Source organism: Eubalaena glacialis, chromosome 1 (assembly GCF_028564815.1).
Source record: "Eubalaena glacialis isolate mEubGla1 chromosome 1, mEubGla1.1.hap2.+ XY, whole genome shotgun sequence".
Lineage (NCBI taxonomy): Eukaryota > Metazoa > Chordata > Mammalia > Artiodactyla > Balaenidae > Eubalaena > Eubalaena glacialis.
This window is the reverse complement of record NC_083716.1, coordinates 80133865-80159277: the sequence shown is the minus strand read 5'-3', so window position 1 is coordinate 80159277 and position 25413 is coordinate 80133865.

Here is a 25413-nt window from a genome sequence, read left to right as displayed (position 1 = left end):
TTTCACTCCTAGGTATATAACCAAGAGAAATGAAAACATAAATCCACACAAAGACTTGCATGGTAGTTTCTTAACAACATTATTCATAATAGGTCCAAACTGGAAACAACCTGCAGACCCATCAACTGGTGAGTAGATGAACAAAATGTATATAACCTCACAGTGGAATACTATTGGGCAGTAATAAGGAACAGACTGCCGATATATCCCATAACGTTGATGAACTTCAAAAACATTATGCTAGGTGAAAGATACCAGACACAAGAGACCACATATTGTATGATCCCATTTATAGGAAATGTCCAGAAAAGGCAAATCTATAGAGACAGGAAGTAGGTTAGTGATTGCGTGGGTAGGATGGGGATGGTGAATGGTGGAGGGGAATTAACCCATAAAATTGCATAAGCAATCTTACTGGGGTGATAGAAATGTTCTAAAATAGATTTATGCTGATGGTTGCCCAACTTGGGAAATGTACTAAGAAATCATTGAATCGTACACTTGATGTGAGTGAATTATATGATATGTAAAATATGCCTAATAAAGTCATTTTTTAAAAGGAGAAAGGTAATAGGCAGCAGCACTGTTGTTAATCTAGGCCTTTTTAGAAACCAATTAGTTAGTTACTATGTCACTTTCAGCTATATTACCCACTAACTATATCGTTTTCACGGACTTTCATCCCAAAACAGTGTCAAGAGCTTCACTAAAGTCTAAATAGATTATCATTAGTCTGGTACTCCTATGCACCCATTCAGTTCCATCAAAAGAAACAATACAATGTATGGTTCAGGCTCTGATAAATGTGTGCTGATTTAAAAAAAGGATCATTTTCTTGGAGGTTCAGCACTTTAAACTCCTACCACTATCTAACCCCCAAAAGGCTCAGAGGTTGGTAGTCTAATACCAATTCCTACCAGAGGTTTGGGGAAATACTAACTGGTGCCGGATAGTCTGCACTTAGAGGTGTGTAAGAGAATGCTTGCCTTTGTTCTCTGTACCCAATAGCTGGGAGATAGGTGATAAACAAATCCTTTTAAAAATAATTTCTGCCTAACATGGCAATAGCTTTAATTCCTATGATCTGGAGAATAAGAAGCCCTGTTTATCTTGCTGTGTGGTGGCAAGAGGGTGCTTGCTGTCAAAGTCTGCTGTTCATGACAAAGCTCAATGACTCACATAATAATCTATTGATTCTTCCCACACTGGGTTTGTCATTACCCTCAGATTAAAGCCCCCTTTCCTGACTTCAGTGTTCACAGATCTGCCATCAACAGCCTAGTGAGTATCGGCCCACAATCTCTGAAATGACTGAGCTGGACATTTAGTTTCTTACTTTTATTATTCTTTCATGCTTTCTCTCTGGGAGGGAAAATAATAGGCTTCCACCTCTGCACATTCCAAGCCTGCACCTTCTAAGCACGGCTAGAAGAGGGGAGATTTCACTCAGCCATAGTTCTGCCATCATTGAGGGACCTCAGGAAAATTACTGAACCTTGGATTCTTCGTTTGCAAAACTTCTTACTGCGCCTGTCTCCTTTAAGCATGGTTGTCAAGAGGGATGCAGTAGATGTAAATATCTTCTAAAAATACTTACTGGAGGAGAGATTCAGACATATTTTGATTCTGGGCTGAAATCAAGCTGAGTTTCAGACCTTTAGGGGGATATAGGAGGGAAGCAGACTATAGAATTAACCTGAGATTTTTCAAGTGCTGTGTCACTTTCAGATTTTGAAACCTCTCTGCTTGGTGCTCCACACACTGGGATCTTTGCAGCTGATTGGAGTAAAGGAGGGACAGCTTCGGGTCCTTTGATAATTGAATCTTAAGAGAACTAATAATAGATGCCACTGCGTCCCCCTCCAGCCACACATTGCTCCCACTAGCGAGAGGTCTATCCCCAATCAAAATCCTGTCCTCTGCACTTTTCTCCATTGCCTCTACTCTGCCCGCCACATCTAATATCCTTTTCATCTCCCTTTAATAGATGCCTAAATGCCTGACATGTGATGGCAATGCCTGTTCCCAAGGGGCCGCTGCTTCCAAGGAAGCTCACAACAGACAAAGACAAGGCAGAAAATGGCCTCCTGGCTGGAGAGAAGAAGAAGCTGTCCTGATCAGGAAGTCAGTTCTCAGGTCTTGTCACTAAAATCTCCCTCTTCTGCCTCTGATCTTCTTTACTGTGCACCCCCAGAAGCACCCACTCCCTCAGAAGGCAACACACACAACAGAGAAAATATTGATTCTATAACCCAATTTTGATAAACACAACCAAAGCGGAAAAAGTGATCTACACAAAGATAGGGCCTCCTGATTACTTTAAGATTTCATCATCTCCTGTTGTGCCTCTATGTTGCTAAGAGAACTCTAAAGGTCTAACTTATACTTTATAATACTTGGAAGAAAAAAAAACTTTACTCTTGTATCTGTTTGTGCAGGTGTATCATATACCTGTAGCTGTATGAGTTTATTAGAATTAATGCATTTTAAAGTACCTAACATAACCGATATGATGCTGGGCACTGAGGAAACAAAGATGACTGGGCCCCTGCCTTCCAGAAGTTCACACACTAGAAAGGTAGGCATATGAAGCACTATCTGTAGAACACCGTGCTTAGTTATCTAGAAACTGCAATAGGATTACAGATGAGGTAGCAGAGAACTGTGGTGGAGAAGAGGAGAAAGTCTGACAGAAACCTATAGGAGAAATGACACTTTTGCCGGCCTTCAAAAGGTGAACTGAAATTTTCCTGGTTGGACCAGGATGGAAAGGGCATTTCAGCAGAGACAAACTGAATAAAGACCTCGAGACATGGAAGTGCGTGGCATGTCCAGAGAACTTGTAAACCTGAAGGGTTAGACCCCTGGGTAATATTTTGCCAAGTGTGGTCATCAGCATCACTATCATTTGGGGGTATTTGTTTAATGTTTCAGCTTCTTTAGCCTCAGCCCAAACCCAGTGAATCAGAATATCTGAAAGTGGGAATCAGGAATCTGAATTGTAGAAATTCACCCCTGCCCCCGGAGAGTGTGATGAGTAAAGGTTAAGGTTAAATCATCTGATTTAGGCTGTTCTAGGTAGGGTAGGGAATACAGGGAAGGACACTGATTTATGACTCCAATTTGTACTGTGGTTATGTGCCTATACACTGTCAAACAGATTGGTCAATTCAGTTCCAAATGTGTTCAATCGAACAAACAGAATTCACTGTTTGTAAATTTATTATTGTAAATTGTAAAACTTCTGTAAACAGAAGCGCACTTACTGTAAATTGAAAGAGTCAAAAGGCAAATATCCAGCTGAGCCTGTCTGAAAATGGGAAAATGTTTTCCAGACTGTTCCCAGCTCCAAAGAGAATCTTCTTCTCATATGATACTGGGAATCTTGATTAAAATCTCTCCCTGCTCAGCAGCACTAAACTCTCTCAAGGAGTCTCAAAAGAGAGTCACCTCAGAGTTGCTCACCCCAGTCCTTCCATGCTTGAGCTCAGTTTTATCACTACACAGGCTTGTGTGACAGTGGAGTCACTGTGAGGAAGGCAGAGAGCAAGCTGGGAAGTTGACGGACTTCCTTGTCTGAGGCCCAGAGCCTGGCCTAGGAGGACTGGATGCTTCAGCGAGAGATGGACCGCTTCCCAGTGGGGGCATCAGCATCAGGGCAAACTGATGATCCCAGATAAGAAGCGGATGACGTGAATCAGGCAGAGCAGCACAATAAAGCCAGAACGAGGCAAATATTGGTAGCTACTCAGAGCTTTGTGCTTCCCCAAGCTGTTCTCAGAGAGATTTGTTGATTTCAGGGCCATACTGTAGTCCTAGCTACCTATAACCCCAATAATTGCACACACAAATACCTGCAATTAAGTTATACTGGCTTAAAATTGATACACAATTCAGCCGGTGTTGACAGTGTTTCTCGACAAAACCTTTCCCCCCAACAAAGGTAATATTTCTCATATAATCACCAAAGAACTCCTCCATCAGACTCTTACCTGAGCTTGTTAAAATGCAGAGACTTGGGTGCCACCTCCAGCCTTCAGAATCAGACTCTCTCAGGTCATGGCCCAGGAATCTGCATTTTAATAAGCTCACACAGGTTGATTCTTACACACATGAAAGCTGAAGAACCCCTATTCTCAAGTTTCTGGTTAAACAGTCCTCTTCAAGTACTGCTGAAGTAAGATACTTGAACTAGGAACCCACTCTGGGACCAATCTGATGGGACAGAACTGGTATGAAAGTTGAACAGAATTGGCCCCTAACCAGGTGCAGTTTCATTAAGGAAATGAATAGAACAGGCCAGCTGTAAAAATACCTGAATATTTGGTTAAGTGAATAAAAAGAATCAAGTTATTTTGATATTCTGAAAACACAGTCAACATTCAGCTCTTTATAATGCCTTGCATCATTGGAGCTGTTTTGGGGTGACTAATAAATCAAACATGGCTCATAAAGACTAAGAAGGAATTATAAAACAACAGAGCTGGAGGAGGCCTTAGAAATGGCCTCGTCTGGTGTTTCATTTTACAAATGAAGAAATCACAGCCTGGAGAGGACTAGTGGCCGAGGTCGTACTGCTCATTAGTGGCTGAGAACCAAAGTGTCCAGGCTTCCGGCCTAGGGTTCTTTCTATGGTGCCTCCTCTGAGACTAGAATAAATTCCCACTACTAAAAAGGTAGAATAATCTTTTCCCCCTTAACAAGTAGCCTCACCTTCTCACTGAAAAAGTCACTAAAATAAAAAATATAAACAAATATGCTGACTTAAGGACCAAAAGGAAACTTAAATGATTTGATGATCTCAGGCTGAAACAGTCATTGAATCATTTATTCATTCATTCAATAAGTATTGTGGAATGATAGTTCTCCTCATACCTAGAGAGAGCAGGAAATGCTCTCAAGAGAGAGGCAGTGACATTTAGGGAAGACGACACTGCAGAGAGCTTGCTACTTGGCTGCCAAGGCCTCCCTCACCTGTCTTCACCTACCTGTCTTCTCTTACTTCTTCTCTAATTGAACTGTCTGCCCCAGGAGGCCAGGCCCATTCTCCCTCTTCACCTTTCTTCCTGCTATGCTCCACCTGGTATGCCTTCCCAACCTCTCTTTGGTTCTCTAAATTCTGTCACTCAAAGACCAAGCTTGAGAGTGTGCCTCCTTCTTTAAGACTGTTGCCTCTTCTCGGATCTCAGGACTTTCTCTTCAGTGAACTCCTGTTACACTCGGTACTAAATAACATACTGGTATTTTTGTTGTCCATTAGTTAGAATTTTGCTAGTGTGGCTTTGGTAGGTAAAAGGACGTTGTTGCAAGAGCACAGGGATTGAAGCCGACGCCACTAAGTGCCTGGGTCCCCTGTGATATGTCTAACAGGCATCCCCAGCTCTGCAACTCTCCCACCCTCCATACACCCCGACAAAGCTGCTCCTCCTCCTCTTTTCCCTGTCTCACTAAATCATGTGCCACATCTAGCCAAAACTGGGGGTCATCTTTTACCATCATCTCTCCCTCACATAGTGACAATAATAAAGAATAATTTTCCCTCCTAAACATCGCCAGAACCCACCCACTTCTCTCACCACCACTCCTGCTAGGCTGCCACCCCTTCTTACCTAGATTATTTTAATAACTTCCTAACATTTTTGCTCCATTCTGCAACCAGGATGATCATTCTTAAAATCTCATACTGTCACTGTCCTTCATACTATTAATTCCCTGCTTAAACCTTTTGGCTCTCAGGATAAAAGTCCAATCTGTTCAAAGCCCTTTCATGATCAAGTCCCTTTCCAGCCTTCCAGCCCCATCTCCTCCTTCTTTCCCATTTTGAATTTCATCTCCAGCCAGACTGAACTGCTTGTACAGTACATCAGATTCTCCATTGCTGCTGGACCTCTGCACATGCTGGTTCCTCTGCCTAAAATACCTCTTTCATGTTTTCGCTTGACTGTCCACTGTTGGTTTTAGAGGATTTAGCTTAGACATTATCTCTTCTAGGAAGTTTCTCTGACCCAAGTGTCACTCCTTTGTACTTTTCTAACATTCTGGGCTTACTCCTTGTTACAGATTGAATTGTATCCCCCCGAAAGATACGTTGAAGTGTTAACCTTTGGTGCCTGTAACATGACCTTATTTGGAAATAGGGTCATTGCAGATATAATCAAGTTAATACAAGATCATTAGGGTGGGCCCTGTTCCAACACAACCCATGATCAGTGTCTTTATAAGAAGAGAAATAGGGCTTCCCTGGTGGCGCAGTGGTTGAGAATCTGCCTGCCAATGCAGGGGACATGGGTTCGAGCCCTGGTCTGGAAAGATCCCACATGCCGTGGAGCAACTGGGCCCGTGAGCCACAATTACTGAGCCTGCGCGTCTGGAGCCTGTGCTCCGCAACAAGAGAGGCCACGATAGTGAGAGGCCCGCGCACTGCGATGAAGAGTGGCCCCTGCTTGCCACAACTAGAGAAAGCCCTCGCACAGAAACGAAGACCCAACACAGCCATAAATAAATAAATTAATTAATTTAAAAAAAAAAGAAGAGAAATATTCCACGTGAAGACATAGACACACAGGGTGAATGTTATGTGATGACAGAAGCAGAGACTGGAGTGATTCACCTGCAAGTTAAGGAATGCCAAGGACTGATGGCCACCATTAGAAGCTAGGAAGAAGCAAGGAAGGATTCTACCCAGAGCCTCAGAGGAAACATAGCTCTGCTGACACCTTGATTTCAGACTTCTGGCCTCTAGAACTGTGAGAGAATACATTTGCTTTTTAAGCCATCCAGCACTTTGTTATAATAGCCCTAGGAAACTAATATACTCCCATTGTGGTACTTACTGCATTATATTATACTGACTGGGCATTTTTGCTTATCTCCTTCTTTCCTCATTGAAAGGTGGTATTGAGTCTGAGACATCTTTGAAATCCCATGCACATCTCAGTCCTTAGTAGGTGCCCAATAATTAGTTGGTAAATGATAAGTCCGTTAATATAAAAATGAACTAAAATATTTTAAAACCTCTAGCAAATTATCTGACGTGAAGAAATACTTGGTGAATGTCAATTGCTTTCCCTTTCACCACCCTAACAGTTAAAATCTTCTCAGGGGCAAGGACTTGGTCTTTGTCTTCCTTGTACTCCTTCTCAGCACATGAACAATTCAACAAAGACCATTGGGGCTCCCCAACCATCCATGTGCTCCCCCATATTCTCCAGCTTCCCTGGCATTTAGAGTTAGGGTCTTGTACTAGATTCTGGTCAGTTTGCTATAGATAGAAGTGATATTAGCCCAATCCGTCCTCTTAACCCTCCAGGGGCTCCTTCCCATGCCATGGCAACCTTGGGAACCCCATGCCAAACTTGGGGGCCCACAGACTAAGTTAGAAACAAGATGAAGGAGCTTGACTCAATCTACGTAGGATTCTATATGAGTGAGAAATAAACTTTTACTATATTAACCAGTGAGATTTGGGGGGGGGGGAGCAGTATTTATGACCACGGCAGAACCTAGCCTATCTTGACTAATGTACAAAGCAACATGGACACAGGGGAGGCACCAAGAAGTTCCTGTTGGTTGGCTAATTAAATCATCACAACAAATAAAAATATCAGAGAGTCCTGACTGAATAAAGACTGTTTGAGAAAAACAGGCATCTTTATGTTTCTTCTTGGCATGCTTTGCTAGCTTTAAAAAGTGTCTGGAGCTTGAATGTTTTGATTGAGAAGAAGCTGCCCAGCCAAGACAGCTGCTGTGGTGAGGCTGTCTCGCCATGACACTGAACTGGTTCATGTTGCTTGGGCTTTAAAAGAAATTAGTTCAGTGGGACCAAATTCAATTGAATGCTGCCTGCCCCGCTGTCCTCCTCTCCCTGCAGGTGAAAGGGGTATAATATTTTTTTTTATCATCAAGCATGTCTTTGTAAGAAATTATTGTTATGCTGCAGCTCTTGCCATAAAGTTAATAAGGATAGTTAATTAAGACATTAAAATCTAAGCCACAGTAATTATCTGGAAGTAAAGTAAATGTCTAGTAAGCTAGAAAACAGAACATCGCCAATAAAAGACACAAATTGAGCAGGCATTTTCTAGTAACACAATTAAAATTTCACAACGTAAACAGGAGAGCCACTTGTTACTGCGATATGAATCTAAAGTTTATTTGCACAGAGACATAAACCTCAGAACATTTGGGCAAAAGTTCCAGGGCCTAAATGGTGAACTGGATTCACTTTACTTGACTGTGCATTGGATGTTCCTGGGATGAGAAAGGGGACTTACCGACCACAGTGGGTCACTGATGCCCAGAGGGCAACATTTATCCGCATCTGTTTATCATGACTGACTCATGAAGGGCAAGTAGGAGTGTATCCTGCTAAGACTTCTCACTCTTAGAACTAGGACTATAGAGATGCTCATCAATCCAACTATTTTTCTCTTGTCCATTCTCTCTCCACACACGTAGATGACTATTCTGTAAACTTTTCCTCTCTCTTTAGCCTCGAATACCTCCTCTCCAACTTCATTCTCAGCTAATGATGACGCTTCTGATTTCACTGAAGAAACAAGAGCAATGACGAGAGAATGTTCACACACTCCCATAACCACACTAATTCACCTACCTGCATCAGTTCCCATTTATTCTGCCTTCTCTTCTATTACTATGAATGAAATGTCTGAGACTCTGCTTGTGCACTAGATTCCAGGCCCTTTTACCTACACAAGGTATTACTTAAAAAATTCTCCCTTCTTGCTCCTCCATCAGTGGCTTTTTCTTCTCTACTTATTTGTTCTTATCAATACACAAATATCAAGAACTATGAAAGTTCTGTGATTTTACCCTACTTGCAAATCACAAATTAGCTTGCCACAGTTTCATGGCTGCTGGCAGGAGCCACAAGGCTCCTGGGTCAGAAACAAGGGACTTTATTACCGACAGCAACAGCAGTAGCCAGAGGATCAGCATTTTACTGCGCTGGTTCCCTGAGCCCCAGTCCCCACAGGGTGATGCAAAAAGAGCCAGGTAACCCCTGCACACACAGTGAACTGCATTACAGGAGAGGAACCCTGAGCTTAGGGAACTTGAATTATTTATTATACTGGACAATAAACATGCCTGCTCTTTGTTCTAGAGGGAAACACCCTCTTTGTCTTCAAAAGCTGTTCATTATGCAAGTATCCTTGAAAAGAAAGTCCAGAAGAGAAGAAACAGTATTTCTGCTCACAATACATACAGAAATGCAAGAGACACATGGAAATTTGCCTTCCAAAAACAGCGTGCTTTAATTTCTCCCATCATTAATAAAAACATCTTTCTTGACCCTCATATTCTGTTTACCCACCACCCCATTTCTCTGCTCCTCTTTATAGGGACAATCCTCAAACGACTTGCCCATGATTGCTGACTCAGACTTATCTCCTCCTGTTCTCTCTTGAACACACTACCATCAGGCTTTCATCCCTACACTGCTTTGTCCAGGCCACTGATGATATTTGTGTACTAAATCCAAAGCTCAATTCTCTTTTCATATTTCTTGACCCATGTGCAGAATTTGACACCGTTGATCACTCCCTCCTCATTGAAACACCTTCCCTGAAATTCCAGGACAACATTACTTTCCTATTTTTGCCTTCTACTTCACCTATTGTACCTTCTCAGTTTTCTTGACTTTTTTTTTTTTTTTTCATCTTCCATAACGCTGGAGCTTCCAGGGTCAGAACTAGAGCCCCTTCTCTTTTTTATTTACCAGGATATAGAAGGATATCTATGTCCAGCATATATAACCAGGATTGAATATATATCACCCTTGAGTATCCAGAATTATGACTTTAAAACCATCAATGAGATGATGACTCTCCAGTCTGGGTCTGTCCTCTGAAATCCAGACTAATAATCTAATGGACTATTCCACATTTCCTCTTGAGTGTCTCCTAGACATCTCAAACCTAATGGGTACAATACAGAACTCCTGACTATCCTACCCCTAAACCTGCCCCTCCCATAAGCTTGCCCATCTCATCAAATGGCAACTCTATTATTCCAGTTTCTTAGGCCAAAATCCTTGGCACTATTCTTGCTTCTTCTCTATCTCTTATATTTCACATTTTATCAGCACCAAATCCTGTTGGCTCTGCCTTCAAAATATAGCCCCAATCCAATCATTCTTTAGCACCTCCACTGTTACCACCCTGGACAAAGCCACCATTACTTCTTCCCTGGATTATTATATGAGCCTCCAAAATGGGCACCTGCTTCCACTCTTGTTTTCTTTCACTCTATGCTCAACACAGAGGATGCTGTTAAAAATATAAGTCAGATCATATCACTCACCTCATTCAAAACTCTCCACTGGCTTCCCATTCAGAGAAGATGCCAGCCTTTACAGGATCTTCTGCTCCCCATCAAGTCTTCGACTCCAGCTTCTACCACTTTCCCCTTTACTCCGCTGGCCTCTCTCCACTCCCCATCCTCAGCCATGCTCCTGCCTTATGGCCTTTGTGCTTACTCTTCTCTCTGCCTATTGTGCTCTTTCTCCCAGATATTCTGACAGTTCCTTCCCTCACCTCTTTTACATCTTTGCTCAGATGTCACCTGAACATATAATTGTAAATGAAAAGCACACCTCCGCTCTGAACACTTCCTATACAACTTGTAACCTTATTTTTTTATCCATAACATTCACTAAAATCTGATCTAATATATACAGTTGATTCTTGTTATTCATGGTAGTAACATCACTGTGGACGCTAAATTAGCAAACACTGAATCCTTGTTCTTACTGTGAGCCTCAGTTATAATACTTTCTTCAACCACTAATGCATAACCTTGTTTTATGTGTGCTTCTGTTTATGGTCACTTTACTTAATATATATTGTAGATTCATTAACATTGAACTTACAACTTATGCCTGAACAAAGCTTATCTAACACATGTATTTTCTCTGAAAGGGATATCACAACCTCCTTGCACTAGGAAACAATAGAGGGCACCTTGGCACGATGTTTGTGGGGCCATTTTAAACAGTGAAACTACTAAGAATACAAAAATGAGAAAAATGTGGTGCTAAATAGACCAATAAAAGTACACTTGTTAGTATGAGATAGTATGAAAGTGGAAACAAGAAGGCAGTGTGTTGCCTTGTTTGACCTCACCTAGGAACATGCCTGTCAGGCGACTCAAGTTTTTCACTCCTCTGGCATGTTTACAGATGACCATGAAATACTGTTAAGTACTGATTTGGGAATTACAAATAAATTTTTAGCAAGTAGGCGGATTTGCAAATATGGAATCCTCGAAAAATGGGAAGGGACTGTGTTTACCACATATATTAGTTACATGTTTGTGTATATAACTATTACGTATTACTGTGTTTCCTCCTACTAAAATGTAAACTCTATGAGCCTGAGGATTTTCGTCTGTTTATCTCACTGATGTATTCCCAGTGTCTAGAATAGTACCCGTCACGCTCAGTACTGCTGACTGAAGGTGCTTTTCTCTCCAGGTTGGGAAATGCAGTCCTATTGAAGGTTCTGAAGGCCAGGACTGTTGATGTTGAAGGCCAGAGCCCCAGGGGCACCAAAGCCATGGGAGCATTTAGAGCCAAATGTCCAGGGGAAATGAGGTTGGTATGCCACAGAAAGAAATCCAAATGAGTCATCAGACTCAAATGGGGAGATACAGGTATGGAGAACTAGGGATGGAGCTGGGGAGCTGAGGACCAATAGAAGGATGTACTGAGCATTGGGCTGAAAGACAAAATAGGATAGCAGTCAGGAAATTCTCTGAAACTGCAGTTAATATCTTTGGCTGGATATTTCACAACCATGATAGTGATATTTATGAGAGGGCCAGCTGGGTATAAAAACCCAGCAATATGGAATATGTCACTAGCTGTGAGCTGCTTGAAATCAGAACATGTGTCTAATCTATCTTTATACTTGCAGCTCTTGGCAGTACCTAGCATACCATAGGTGCTAAAAAAAATGTGTACTGCATTGAAGTAACCTCTCTTACCTATTACAATCCTTTTGAGCCAGAGAGAAGAAGAGTTTCTGCACACTCCCGGGTCTAGGGATCTTAAAAAATAGCTTCCATTCAGACTATGCTCCACGTTAACCAGGGCCCTAACTCAGGGATGAGCTTCCTCCTCCCAGCTCTCAGCCCACTCTAGCCCTCTAAGCCAGACTTCTCCATATTTCCTTAACCCTACTGTGTCCTGTGACCCATCAAGACAAAACGTTTACTGAAGTTGGTTGACTCAGTTATCTTTCCCAGGGCAACGGCTCTTAATCTGGCATACACGAATTGGCCTTAAGTCTGTGAACCTCATGAAATGTAAAATGTAAATGTGCATATGTGCCTGTGTGAAATTTCTTAGGGAGAGAATTCATAGATTTCACTAAAGGGGACTCATTATTCAGAAAAATTTGAGAACAATTCCTTAGAATGATTCTGATGGTTCCTGCAGATCACGGATAGAATTAAATATGATCAGAGAACTCAATAGAGTATCCATCCAGGCAATTGATTATTCATTCATTCATATATAGAGAGGTTCTAAAACCTTGGCATGCATGGAAATCTCTTGGAGAACCTCATAGAGAAGAGATTTCTGAGACACTGAAATTCAGGTTCAGTAAGCCCAGGTTAGAGTCCTAGAACTGGCCTTTTAAATTAGCTTAACAGGAGAGTCTTACGTTCCCCAGAGCATACTTCTGACTTTCTAAAGTGTTTGGCTAAGTAAAGGCATGGCTCTCCTCACTTTTTGATCAGCTGGGACCATTTCATTGCTCCGGGCAGTGATTCCCAAACCTGGCTGGGTACAAGAATTACTCAGTAAGCCGGTGGTTAGTGGTGCTGGTGGTTTTAAAATACAGATGCTCAGGTCTCACCTTAGAGACTCATATTCACTACCGCTGTGGTGGGAACTGAATATCTATACTTTCAAAAATCTCCCAAGGTTGTTCTACACACAGCCATGATAGAACCTCTGCAGCAGAGGCCAGGACCAAGAGCAGCCATGTTTAAATAATGCCACACAGTGGGGAAAGCTTTCCTTGTGGATGTGATCCCACAAACAAACTGGAAGTTAAATATTACAACCAAGCTTTGTTGAGAAAACAGTTCCATTTTTTTAACCTTTGGATTCCTCTGAAAATGGCAAGTAAGCAAGTAACAATTTGGTACTTGTTAATGTTTCTTTTTCACAGAAGTCAGTGAAGGGAAACATAACCCACGGATTGAATTTCAACATGCAGTATTAGCTATGTAAAGGCCAAAGTGAGATCCATACTAGGATTTCCTATGGTATTATCATAGCTCCAAGCAACAGTTTGATTAAAATGAAAATGACTCAATTAAGGAGCTAAGTGAAATCCCAAAAGGAACAATGGTGCCAGGGACTCAAACTTTTCAGAACAGTATGTTCTCCTAGCACCAAATAAGAATAATTCAAATGCATCATTAATGCTCAAAATCACCTCCAGTTACAGACAAAGACTCTTCAGTAATTACTTCTATAATTACTACTCTCAAAGTTATGAAGAGAAGCTGAACATCAATATCCAATAACAAAGAAAAACCACAACTATGTACCATTTATGCAAAGGACAGGCTAAAACTATAACCCTGAAGAAAGTTTTAGTATTATCTTATTAAACATTCAATTTAATTGAACAGATAACTCATTCGGTGCTTATTTACTATAATTCATATGAGATAATTTCTACCTTATCATGGTATCCCTTGCATATTAAGTGTTTAGTAAATTAGCCTAGATCGGCCTACAGATAGGCATCAACAGAGGGGCCTCCCGGGATGGCACGACAGGCCGCAGATGACCTCAGCGCATCATCAGTTAGAGGCGCAGGGCCAGCCCCCAACCCTGCCCTTGCCCAGCTCGCTGGCCACAGCCCTCCCCCCTAGTCCACCTCACTCACACCTGTGCACTTCTTCCAGCCCCGGCCAAGCTTTGAGGCTCCGTCACTGAGCCAAGATGACTGGACTTGGGCAGCCTACCCCCACCCCTCAGCCTCAGCCTAACTTCTTACTCCAAAGCACTGCTCCCCTGGCCCACCCTCCCGGCTCCCCCACTAGCTGTACTGTCTCCCTTCCCGTCCCAGGCTCAGCAGGGGGGACATGGGCTGGGGGTGGCCTCGCTGTGGGCAAGTCCACCATCCTTGGCAGTGGATGCCCATTGAAGGAGACCCAGCCCAACTTCTCCCCCATTTTTTGCTGGAATATTTTGGGGGTTGAAATTAAAGAAGGAAAAAAAAATAAATGTCAATCTTTTCTCAGGGAAAAAAAAAAAACAACAACTTAGGATTCTGGAATCTTATAACAAGTCTGACGTGCATGAAAGCTCCCAGGTGAACTTGCACTAGACTTTGTGACTGATGGCCAGGCTCCTAAATAACACAATTAAAATTCTCAAACCAAAGAAAGATGACTGCCCTAACCTCCACCTCAGGAAGAAGGAGGTCTTTTCTAAAGTATAAGAGAGTCAAGGCATATACTCCCTATCTTAGAATACTGCTTTAATGTTGATGAAAAAAGCTCAAGTGGTCTCAGGCTATTAGTTCCAAACTTGGTATGAAGTACCTGGACAGAGAGAAATGTGAACCATAAATAGCAAGGCAAATACTGAGCCCCCCTGGTTGTGTCTGAAAGAATGTCACATTTAGAGGGAAAAGCTCTTGGAAATCTCTCTGGATTTGTTCATCTCTTACTCCTAGTTTCCACTGGAGCCCTTCACTGGCTTTTTTTTTTTTTTTTTTTTCCTACCTGCTCCTACCCCACCCCCAGGGATTTAATGCTTAAGGCTCTTCTTTGCTTCCTTAATTCTCATCACCTAAGATCTTGCCATGGCCCTGCTCTGAACAATACCACCCCAGGCCTACTGAATCAGAACAACATTTTATCAGGATCCCCAGATCATGCATATGTGTATTAAAGTTTGAGAAGCACTGGCTGAAGACACATAATTTAGTTTCCCTTTGCTTCATGGTGTCTACAGAGAGCTTTAAATTGCACATTAATAAGTTTGTGGTTATTCAGTAAACAGGGAGTCATGGAAAATTTCCGAGCAGCAGAGTAAAAGAGCACATAGCTGAAATTTGTTCATTTTGATGACCAATAGTAATCTTGTTGCACTAAGTTTTCTAAATTGCTTTGGCTTGAGAGAGAATCTGAGTAGAAGCTGATAATTTTCTATTAGAGCAAATATCTTGCACCATTTTAAAAAATTAACTGGTTTAAAATCTTATCATCGAGAACAGAATACAGCTACAACAAATTGTGTTCCAGTTAAACCAGCATCTAACCTAACCCTAACCCTCCTGGCCAGAGGAAGTATCCTCACAATAGCGTGTTAATCATTTTCAACCACAACCTGAAGAGGTCATAAGAGTTAGTTTTTCTGACATGCTTATGATTTAGTCTTATGAGTCATCCTTCTCAGCAAAACAGAAACTGGATCCAGAGCCATGGAAATGTACAGAAATAGCTCATGGTTCACTTTCCCAGATCTCTCACTCTGCTTTGACTTTTTTTTGAAAAGCAAACTCTCCTAACTATGATTTGACCCTAAAAGAACCAAGTCTAGATCCACACCATTTGATCCATATCATGTTTTCAATGAACTGGCCACTTGAGTCAGCAAACAAAAGCCAAATCAACCAACAGCAGACACCAAAAGGTGGTAGGCAGAAATAATACTTATGAACAATGTGAAGAATCAGAAACAAAAGGTGAAGCATCAGAAGACGAAGGGGAATAAGGACATTCCCAACCCACTCAAAGGTTAAAACAGGAGCAGTGGCAATATTATAAGTTAAAATTCTGAGCCTCCCTAATGCAAAATTAGCAGCTATAATTTGTTGCTTAAGTACTAGACACTTTATATATATTTCCCCTAACTCCCTAACCACCCTGCAAGGTGGGCATCGTTATTTGCTCTTCACAGGTGAGCACACTGAGACCCAGAGTTTACCTAACTTGCCCCAATTTGTAGACATACCAAGGGCAGAATTAGAATACTGTCCCAGATGTGACTGTCTCTGAAGCCCATGACCTGTCCACTCTACCATAATGGTCTTTTGAGGAAGGGGGTCTCCTCCCATTTCTCTGTCTGCCAAGAGTTACCTCACTGTGAAGAGGAAGAGTTCCTGGACCTCTTAAACCAGGATTTCCCAGACTGTGCTTAATGGAACACTGGTCTTGAGACATCCTCTGTGAAAAAGGGATCCTAGGGCTGGGTAACTCAGAAAACAGTGTCCCAATACACATTTAAGAGGACCTCAAGAACTTGTTTGACCTCGAAACATTTTTCTACCTATATTTAGTATTTTAAAGAACTCTATAGGGAGTCTTGTCTTAACTTCCTTGAGTTACTTATGTCTAGGTGCTTCATAACAAAACACCTTAAGCATTATGGGAAAACCACGGAGCATTACCCTGACAGCCAGATAAAAGACATACATTTGTGAAGGATCTTCAGGCTAATAACTAACTCCTGAACTCCCTCTTCCCTCTCTCCCACTTCCTGAATCCATTTGGACTCTAGCTTCTGATCTTTCTATGCCCTCAAATCTGACCTGTTCAGTAAGAATAGAGTATCCCTGTTGCCAATGCTTTGTTTCAGAATCTTCATTTCTACATTTCATCTTCCACGCTTCACTTTTCCAATCAACTTCGTTTTCTACACTTCATCTCGACATCTTTCTAGAAAATTAAATCTTAAAAAAACACATCTGCTTGTGCCACATTTCATTTTAACACCTCTACTCTCTCTTTGCTGCTGACTAGATGAAGTTCAACTTTTTAGTTGGCACATAAAAACCTCACACTCTGGTTCCAACATATATCTTGATACTCTCCAATGAAGCTGAGCTCAACATGGTTCCCAGCACATTCCAGGTCCTTCATGACTCCTTAGTGCATGGTGTTCCTCTGCCCAGAATATTCTGTCCTCCCTTCTTTGTATGTCAAACCCCATTCCTCCTTCACACCCAGTTTAATTACTACATACTTATGAACACCTTTTTAGCTCTCTAAGGCAAAGTTTGCTACTTTCTTTTTTATGCTCTTATAGATTTTTGTTCCTCTCTCTATAGGTTTATCAGGTAGCTTTTTAATTAATTGCTGTCTTGTTTCTCATCCTCACTAGACTATAAACTCCTTGAAAATAAGAATGCTTATTTACTTTTTCATTTATTTACAGTCTTGTTTTTGATAGGTGTTCATTAAATGTAGCAAAAACTGAGAGCTTGCTACGAAGCACCTCAGATATAAAGATTTAGCTATAGCAGCTTCTCTATTTTCTCTCTCATGTGCTCTCATTTTGAAGTGAAGCTTCGTCATACTTAAATCTCTTAGATTTTCATGACTTTCCAAGTTTCGCAATTATTTCTTTAGGACTTCCGCCTGAAATGTGACAGTCCATCATACCACTTCTTTGATCATCTAGAGCCTCTTGAACCAGGCTTATCACTTCTCATACAAGTGCTTATGATCTAGAAGAGAAGTTTTTCCTTTTGAGAGGCAGCCAAGCTGTTTCTCAAGAACTTGAAAGTCAGTGAATTGGACACAGCTTCCCCCATAGTGAGGCGTTTCTCCTTTGCTTATCTCAGAGACTCTTGGCAAGATAGCACAGTGTATGTGTAAGACAGCAATTCTCAAAGTGTGGTCCCTGGAGCAGCACTGGCAGCATCACTTGGGAACTGAGAAAAATGTAAATTATCTGGTCCCACCTCTGACCTACAGAATTGAAAACTCTAGAAGTGGCACTCTGTAGGCTGTGTTTCAACAAGCCCTCCAGGTGAGTCTGACACTTGTTGACATTGGAGAACTACTTCTGTAAGAGTTTGGAGTCAGACTACCTAGATCCAAATCCTCATTCCGCCTCTGCACCTTGTGTGCTTTCTGACACCTCTGTGCCCCACCTCATATCCTCCCGGCTTGCATGGTGACTCCTGCATTTCTGTGGTAACTACCTTGACCACACTTTGCCTCAGCTGCACTCTTACCTCTTGCTTTCTGCTGTCATTACCCTCATGGGACACCTGTTAGAACCTGTTCAACTTTCTAATGAATGTGCAAACCTGAAAGTGCAGGGGAGTGAAACACTTATGAAGAGAACTTCGACCAGTGGGAAGATGGGAGCCAGTTATTGAATAGTCCCTTCTTCTGTCCTTTGAGGACAATTTTGTGCCTTCTTCTCCTCAGCTCCTCCTCCCAGGTTAATTGAGGCTCTGTTGCCCACTCGGTTACCATGTCAGTTATACACCTTGGACTGGCTTTCCCTGCTTCCCTCTCTAATTTTTCTCAGTCTTCCATTCCTGTTCCTTGGGGTCACTTTCCAAAATAAACTACTTGACAGGCGAGCACTTGTTTCAGATTCTGCTCTTGGGGGATCCCAGCCTAAGGCATTAGGCAAGTTTCTTCACTTCTTCAAACAAGCCTCAGCTTCCTAACATGAATGAGCATAATACTTACATTTACCTTATAAGCTTTTTCTGAGTATTAAGTGTGATAATGAAGGTGAAGTGCCTAGAACAGCACCAAGAACAAAGTGAGGATCAACTAAAGTTAGGGTTACTATTATTCCCTTCTTCCTTTAAATTTTATTTTTAAAAATTTTTATTGAAGTATAATTAACATATAACATTATATTGGTTTCAGGTGTACAACTGTCACTGTTTGCAGATGACATGATATTATACATAGAAAATACTAAAGATGCTACCAGAAAATTACTAGAGCTCATCAATGAATTCGGTGAAGTTGCAGGATACCAAATTAATACACAGAAATCTGTTGCATTTCTATACACTAACAACGAAATATCAGAAAGAGAAATTAAAGAAACAATCCCATTTATCACCGCATCAAAAAGAATAAAATACCTAGGAATAAACCTACCTAAGGAGGCAAAAGACCTGTACTCCAAAAACTATAAGATGATGATGAAAGAAATCAAAGATGACACAGATGGAAAGATAAACCATATCCTTGGACTGAAAGAACTGACACTGTCAAAATGACTACACTACCCAAGGCAATCTACAGATTCAATGCAATCCCTATCAAATTACAAATGGCATTTTTCACAGAACTAGAACAAAAAAAAATTTTAATTTGTATGGAGACACAAAAGACCCCCAATAGCCACAGCAATCCTGAGAAAGAAAAACGGAGCTGGAGGAATCAGGCTCCCTGACTTCAGGCTATACTAAAAAGCTACAGTCATCCAAACAGTCTGGTACTGGCACAAAAACAGAAATACGGAACAATGGAACAGGATAGAAAGCCCAGAAATAAACCCACACACCTCTGGCCAATTAACCTAGGACAAATGAGGCAAGAATATACAATGGGGAAAAAGACAGTCTCTTCAATAAGTGGTGCTGGAAACTGATTTTTTTAAATTGAAATATAGTTGGTTTACCATGTTGTGTAGATTCTGGTGTACGGCAAAGTGATTCAGGTTTTTTTTCATTAAAAACCATTCAGTTTTTTTTTTTTTTAACATCTTTATTGAAGTATAATTGCTTTACAATGGTGTGTTACTTTCTGCTTTATAACAAAGTGAATCAGTTATACATATACATATGTTCCCATATGTCTTCCCTCTTGCATCTCCCTCCCTCCCACCCTCCCTATCCCACCCCTCTAGGTGGTCACAAAGCACCGAGCTGATCTCCCTGTGCTATGCGGCTGCTTCCCACTAGCTATCTATTTTACATTTGGTAGTGTATATATGTCCATGACACTCTCTCACCCTGTCACATCTCACCCCTCCCCCTACCCATATGCCCAAGTCAATTCTCTAGTAGGTCTGTGTCTTTATTCCCGTCTTGCCACTAGGTTCTTCATGACCTTTTTTTTTTTCCTTAGATTCCATATATATGTGTTAGCATACTGTATTTCTTTTTCTCTTTCTGACTTACTTCACTCTGTATGACAGACTCTAACTCCATCCACCTCATTACAAATACCTCCATTTCATTTCTTTTTATGGCTGAGTAATATTCCATTGTATATATGTGCCACATCTTCTTTATCCATTCATCTGATGATGGACACCTAGGTTGCTTCCATGTCCTGGCTATTGTAAACAGAGCTGCAATGAATATTTTGGTACATGACTCTTTCTGAATTAAACCATTCAGTTTTATTAATCAACATATAATAAGTTCAAATGTAGTCTAAATAAAACCTTTCAAAATTCACTGTAGGATCCAAAATCAAAATATATATATTCTTTTCCAGATTCTTTTCCATTATAGTTTATTACAAGATATTGAATATAGTTCTCTGTACTATACAGCAGGTCCTTGTTGCTTATCTATTTTATATACAGTAGTGTGTATCTGCTAATCCCAAACTCCTAATTTATCCCCCCCTTTTCCCTTTGGTAACCATAGTTTGTTTTCTATGTCTATGAGTCTGTTTCTATTTTATAAGTAAGTTCATTTGTATCATTTTTCAGATTCTACATACAAGTGATATCATATTATATTTGTCTTTCTCTGTCTGACTTACTTCACTTAGTGTGATAATCTCTAGGTCCATCCATGTTGCTGCAAATGGTATTATTTCATTCTTTTTTTATGGCTGAGTAGTATTCCATTGTGTGTGTGTGTACATATATATATATATATATATATATATATATATGTACACACACACATATATATAACCATGTACAAATGCAGGGGGAGTTATAGGAGTATATATACACATATACATATATTCATACACCATATCTTCTTTATCCATCTGTCAATGGACACACTTAGGTTGCTTCCATGTCCTGGCTATTGTAAATAGTGCTGCTATGAACATTGGGGTGCATGTATCTTTTCAAATTAGAATTTTCTCCAAATATTTGCCCATGAGTGGGATTGCTGGATCATATGGAGTTCAATTTTTAGTTTTTTAAGGAACCTCTATACTGTTCTCCATAGTGGTTGTATCAATTTACACTCCTACCACCAATGTAGGAAGGTTCCCTTTTCTCCACACCCTCTTCAGCATTAATAATTTGATATTTTTATATATTGTGAAATGATTACCACAATACATCTCATTAGCATCTGTCACCATACATAGTTAGAGAAAAGGATTTTTTTGTGATAACTTTTAAAATTACTCTCAGCAACTTTCAAATATTCAATACAGTATTATTAACTATAGTCACCACACCGTACATAACATCCCCGTGACCTATTTTATAACTAGAATCTGTTCTCTGTATTTATGAACTTATGAGGTTTTATTGTTTGTTTTTAGATTCCACATATGAGTGAGATCACATGGTATCTGTCTTTCTCTGTCTGACATTTCGCTTACCGTAATGCCCTCAAGATCTGTCCATGTTTTCACAAATGGCAAGATTTCATTCTTTTTTATGGCTGAGTTTTATACACACACACACACCACATTTTCTTTATCCATTCATTCACTGATAGACACAGGTTGCTTTTATATCTTTCTTTAATTTTTCAGAACTATTTTGTCTCCATCTATGACATCATTTTTATTTCTTATATTATAGGTAGTCTCTAGAAATCATCTTTTTTTAAAAAAGGAGAAAAAAACTATTTAATTCATACACTCAGAGGTCTCATAGAAATGGGATCCTGAAGTGGCCAAAGCAGGCCGTTTATATATCATTTTTAGAAAAAGAAACAATTATTTGTAAAGATTTAACAAAACAAAGGAGCTTGTGCTTGGGATAGCAGGCTAATGGAGAAGTAATAAAGTCTGTCTATACAGCTAGGAATCATGTTTTTATTTTGAGGGAGATATCAGCTTTGAGAGCAAATTTCATCTTTTCTTTTTTTTGTCTTTCAGGAGAGCGAAAGTTGAAATGGGAAGATCATAGTTTTTGGAGTTAGAAGGCAGTGAATTTAAATCTTGGCTGTTCATAGTAGCCGAATGAATTTCTAAAAGTGTTTCCTCTTCTACTTTATCTGTAGACTTGGGATAATCTTACCTACCTTTCAAGGTTGTCATGAGCAGTACATAAGATAACGCACGGAAAGCGTCAGGCACGTGAGAGATGCTCAATAAATGCTGGTTCTTTCCTTCACTGAAAAATATGCCCTTTCTCTCCATTTTTATCGTCATCACCCTGGTCCCAGACCTCCTCGCCTCCTCACCTCATCTCTTGCTGTACTTTCGCAACAGCTTTTCGTTTCTTTCCTTGCTGTTATCTTTATGGCCTTTAATCCACACCGTATACTCCATAGACCCTTCTGGAAACAATACTGCATTTTTATGGCCTTTGATAATCTAGTCCCAACCTACATATGCGATTTCAGTTTTCACTACTTCAAATTCTATTTTTCACACATTCTCCATTTCCGATCACACTAGATACCCAAATTTTGCATGCTCACTCCTCCCTGCCATCCTCACGCTCCTCCCAGACATTTTCTTTACTGACTATTCTTTCCTCAAGTTCCCTCACCTGGAATGTTCTTCTCTTTCCTTATCAAACTATAGTGTTCTCATTTCCCAATTGCCACCATCTTCAACTACTCCTCTGGTCTCTCCCTCCTATAACTCCCCCTGCATTTGTACACGGTTAGACGCCTAAGCGTCCACAGTTAAGGCCCATTCTCCCAGGGCTCAGTGTTAGGGCACTGGGATAGCACCAAGGAACAGTGACAAGAGGTCACCTAAGTGTGGGGAAGTTAGAGTAACTTATCTTCATTTTCATTTCAACTTCACATAGCCATTCAGTCTAACAGCAGGAGTTGAAATAAGAAGTAATTGCTCACCAAACAAAAACATCTTAAAGAAAGCTGGCCAGGCTGAAGAACATGCCAGGTATTGTTCTCATTTCACTCCTGTTCATCTTAGAAGCAGTTCTAAAAACTGTGAAACTGTTTGTATTCATTTAATTTGAGGAGAAGATAAAGCCACAGTTTTCTGCTTCCCTTTGCAGGGGGAAAAAGGTTAAGATGTACAATTTCATGGCTCTCTCTCCATGCTCACATTGGGTCACTGGGTCTGAGTGCCACCCAAGGTACAAATAATTTGTTCACGAGGTAAGAGCTGTAGCAGCTTAGTGCTTTTCGGCGCTCCTTCATGGCCACTTTGTTTTGGTGGTGGGTTGAATGCATGTCTCAGGGAGATAACTTATGATTGCTGAAATATATTTATAATTCATGACCATTTATTTATAATTTATAATCTTTCTTCTTCCAAAAGTAATTTTAAGCATCTTGCAATAAAAATGAATATATACTCTTACATGGAGTTTAAAATAAATAAGAAAAGGACAGCAAATGTCACACAGAGGAAGGTCCCAAGTCTCCAAGGGCTTCACTGAGAGAATAAAAGCTGCCTTCATGTGGCAGTCCAGATGATCATCCAAAAAAACAATTGCCACTTTTGGGGTCTTGGCTGACTCCCAGCCTCAACTAGATGATCACTCCATAGATGACCCCTTCTTCACCCAGGTCATCTGGGAAGTTAGTGGGAACAAGATAAAGAAGTAGAGAATTAAACTGAGGATGAGCTATTAACAGGTATTGACTCTAAACAGGTACTGAGTTAACCCAAGCTCTTGAGAGCCAAACCAAGAAAGAAAATAAAAAGGGGGAGGGGAGATAAACAAAGTTAGATATAACTCTCGTTCTAATAAAAGGAAAAAATACCTGATTTCAGAAGAAATGAACATTCTTTCTAACACTGAGTTTTGTAGAAATTAATCATAAGAGTGTCACAAGCCAAATCATGTGAAATATCTTCAATAGCAGTTACTCAGAGGATGATTTTTGAGGGCCATTTCTCACATGAATCCACAATTCTTAAAAATACAATATTAAATTGTGGTTCAATAAAGGCATTTCTATAGGGAGATGTCTAGTACAGACACATTTTGGTGGTACATTCAAAGTTGTTCTTAATATATGGAAAATCATGACAATAACCCTTGAACTGTTTGTGAGGGAAGGGCAGATTTGTGGGAGCAAGACGGATCAAATTTACAATCTGATGGTCAGTGATTGAGGAAGGCATCTAAGAGTAGCAAGGACTTTGTCGCCATGGGCTAGTAAAGAACAGTTATACACAACCAAGCCCTAAAACTGCCCAGGATCAATACTAAGGCAAATTCATTCCCCAGCAAGATTTTTTTCCTCCTGAAATCTGCAGGGTACTCCTTTGGGACAATTTCCCCTCTGGTCTTTATGCTCACTTGTACTTAATTTTGTCTACATGGGAATGGAGGTGGGGTTTGGAAAATGGTCATGCAGTGAAATTTTGCCCCAGATCTACACCCTGGTGGAGCTGATTCTGAGTCCTTAAAAATTTAAAACATTGGATTCCCAAGAACCCACTGTGGTATGCTTTGTGAAATCTGAGCCTGGATTTTAGAGGCAATTCATCAGTGCCAGAATTTTCTACAGGTACCTACAGACTTTTAGAGGAAAAAGCTTAGTTGGAATACTCTCAACCTGAAAGTTTTCCAGCTTGGCCAACAGCAGAGTAATAACAATAGAAAAAATGTTAAAGAAAGTGGCGTTGTATGATGGAAAAAAAACAAAGTATTTGGAGTCAAAAGATATGTAGTAACTACTTGTATTATCCTGGTTAAATCACGTTACCCCTTTGGACTCTATTTCCTCAACATTAAAATAAAAGGCTTGAATTATACTGTCTGTAAGCCCTAGCTGTATTATGCCATGATTATTTGTAAATTATGGACATGAGTGTGTGTGCGGGGTGTGTGTGGAGTGGATGGGGGTTGTTTGTGTGTGATTGTATTACTCCACTATATAACATCCTTCAGCAGCTCTTGGGGTAAAATCCAAGCTCTTCAGATTTGGTTTATAAAACTGTTCATGATCAGATGTGGTTTATGTCTCCATCTCATCTCTTGTCACTTACCTTTTATATATATGTATACATGTATATGTATGTATATGTGTATATTATGAACATACTATACATGTATACTATATACTATATATATTTTCTATAAATATTAAATGTCCAGTTATCCCAAGCTCTGATGACTCTTGACTGTATCTCTCACACATTCTGTTTCTCTGTCTGATATGATCTCCACCCTTCCCCTGGTTCTCACCTACTCATCCTTCAAGTCCCAAATAATTAAGAGCAATAAAACAACAGTAATAGTGTATTAGTAATAATAGTTTAAGAAATAATAGTGTAACAAAAATAATGGTATCAACTATGTCTTGGCAGAGCTTACTATGTCCAGCAACTATGCCAAGAGCTTTACATATGTAATCTTCACCTCAATTTTATAAGGTAGTATTATTATTCCTGTTTTAAAGAAACAGAGGCCCCAAAAAGTGACTCACCCAAAGTTATTTCCTCCTGGAAGGCCTTCTTGATCTGATCTCTCAAATCTCCATTAGCTGCCCATCCTATGGACCC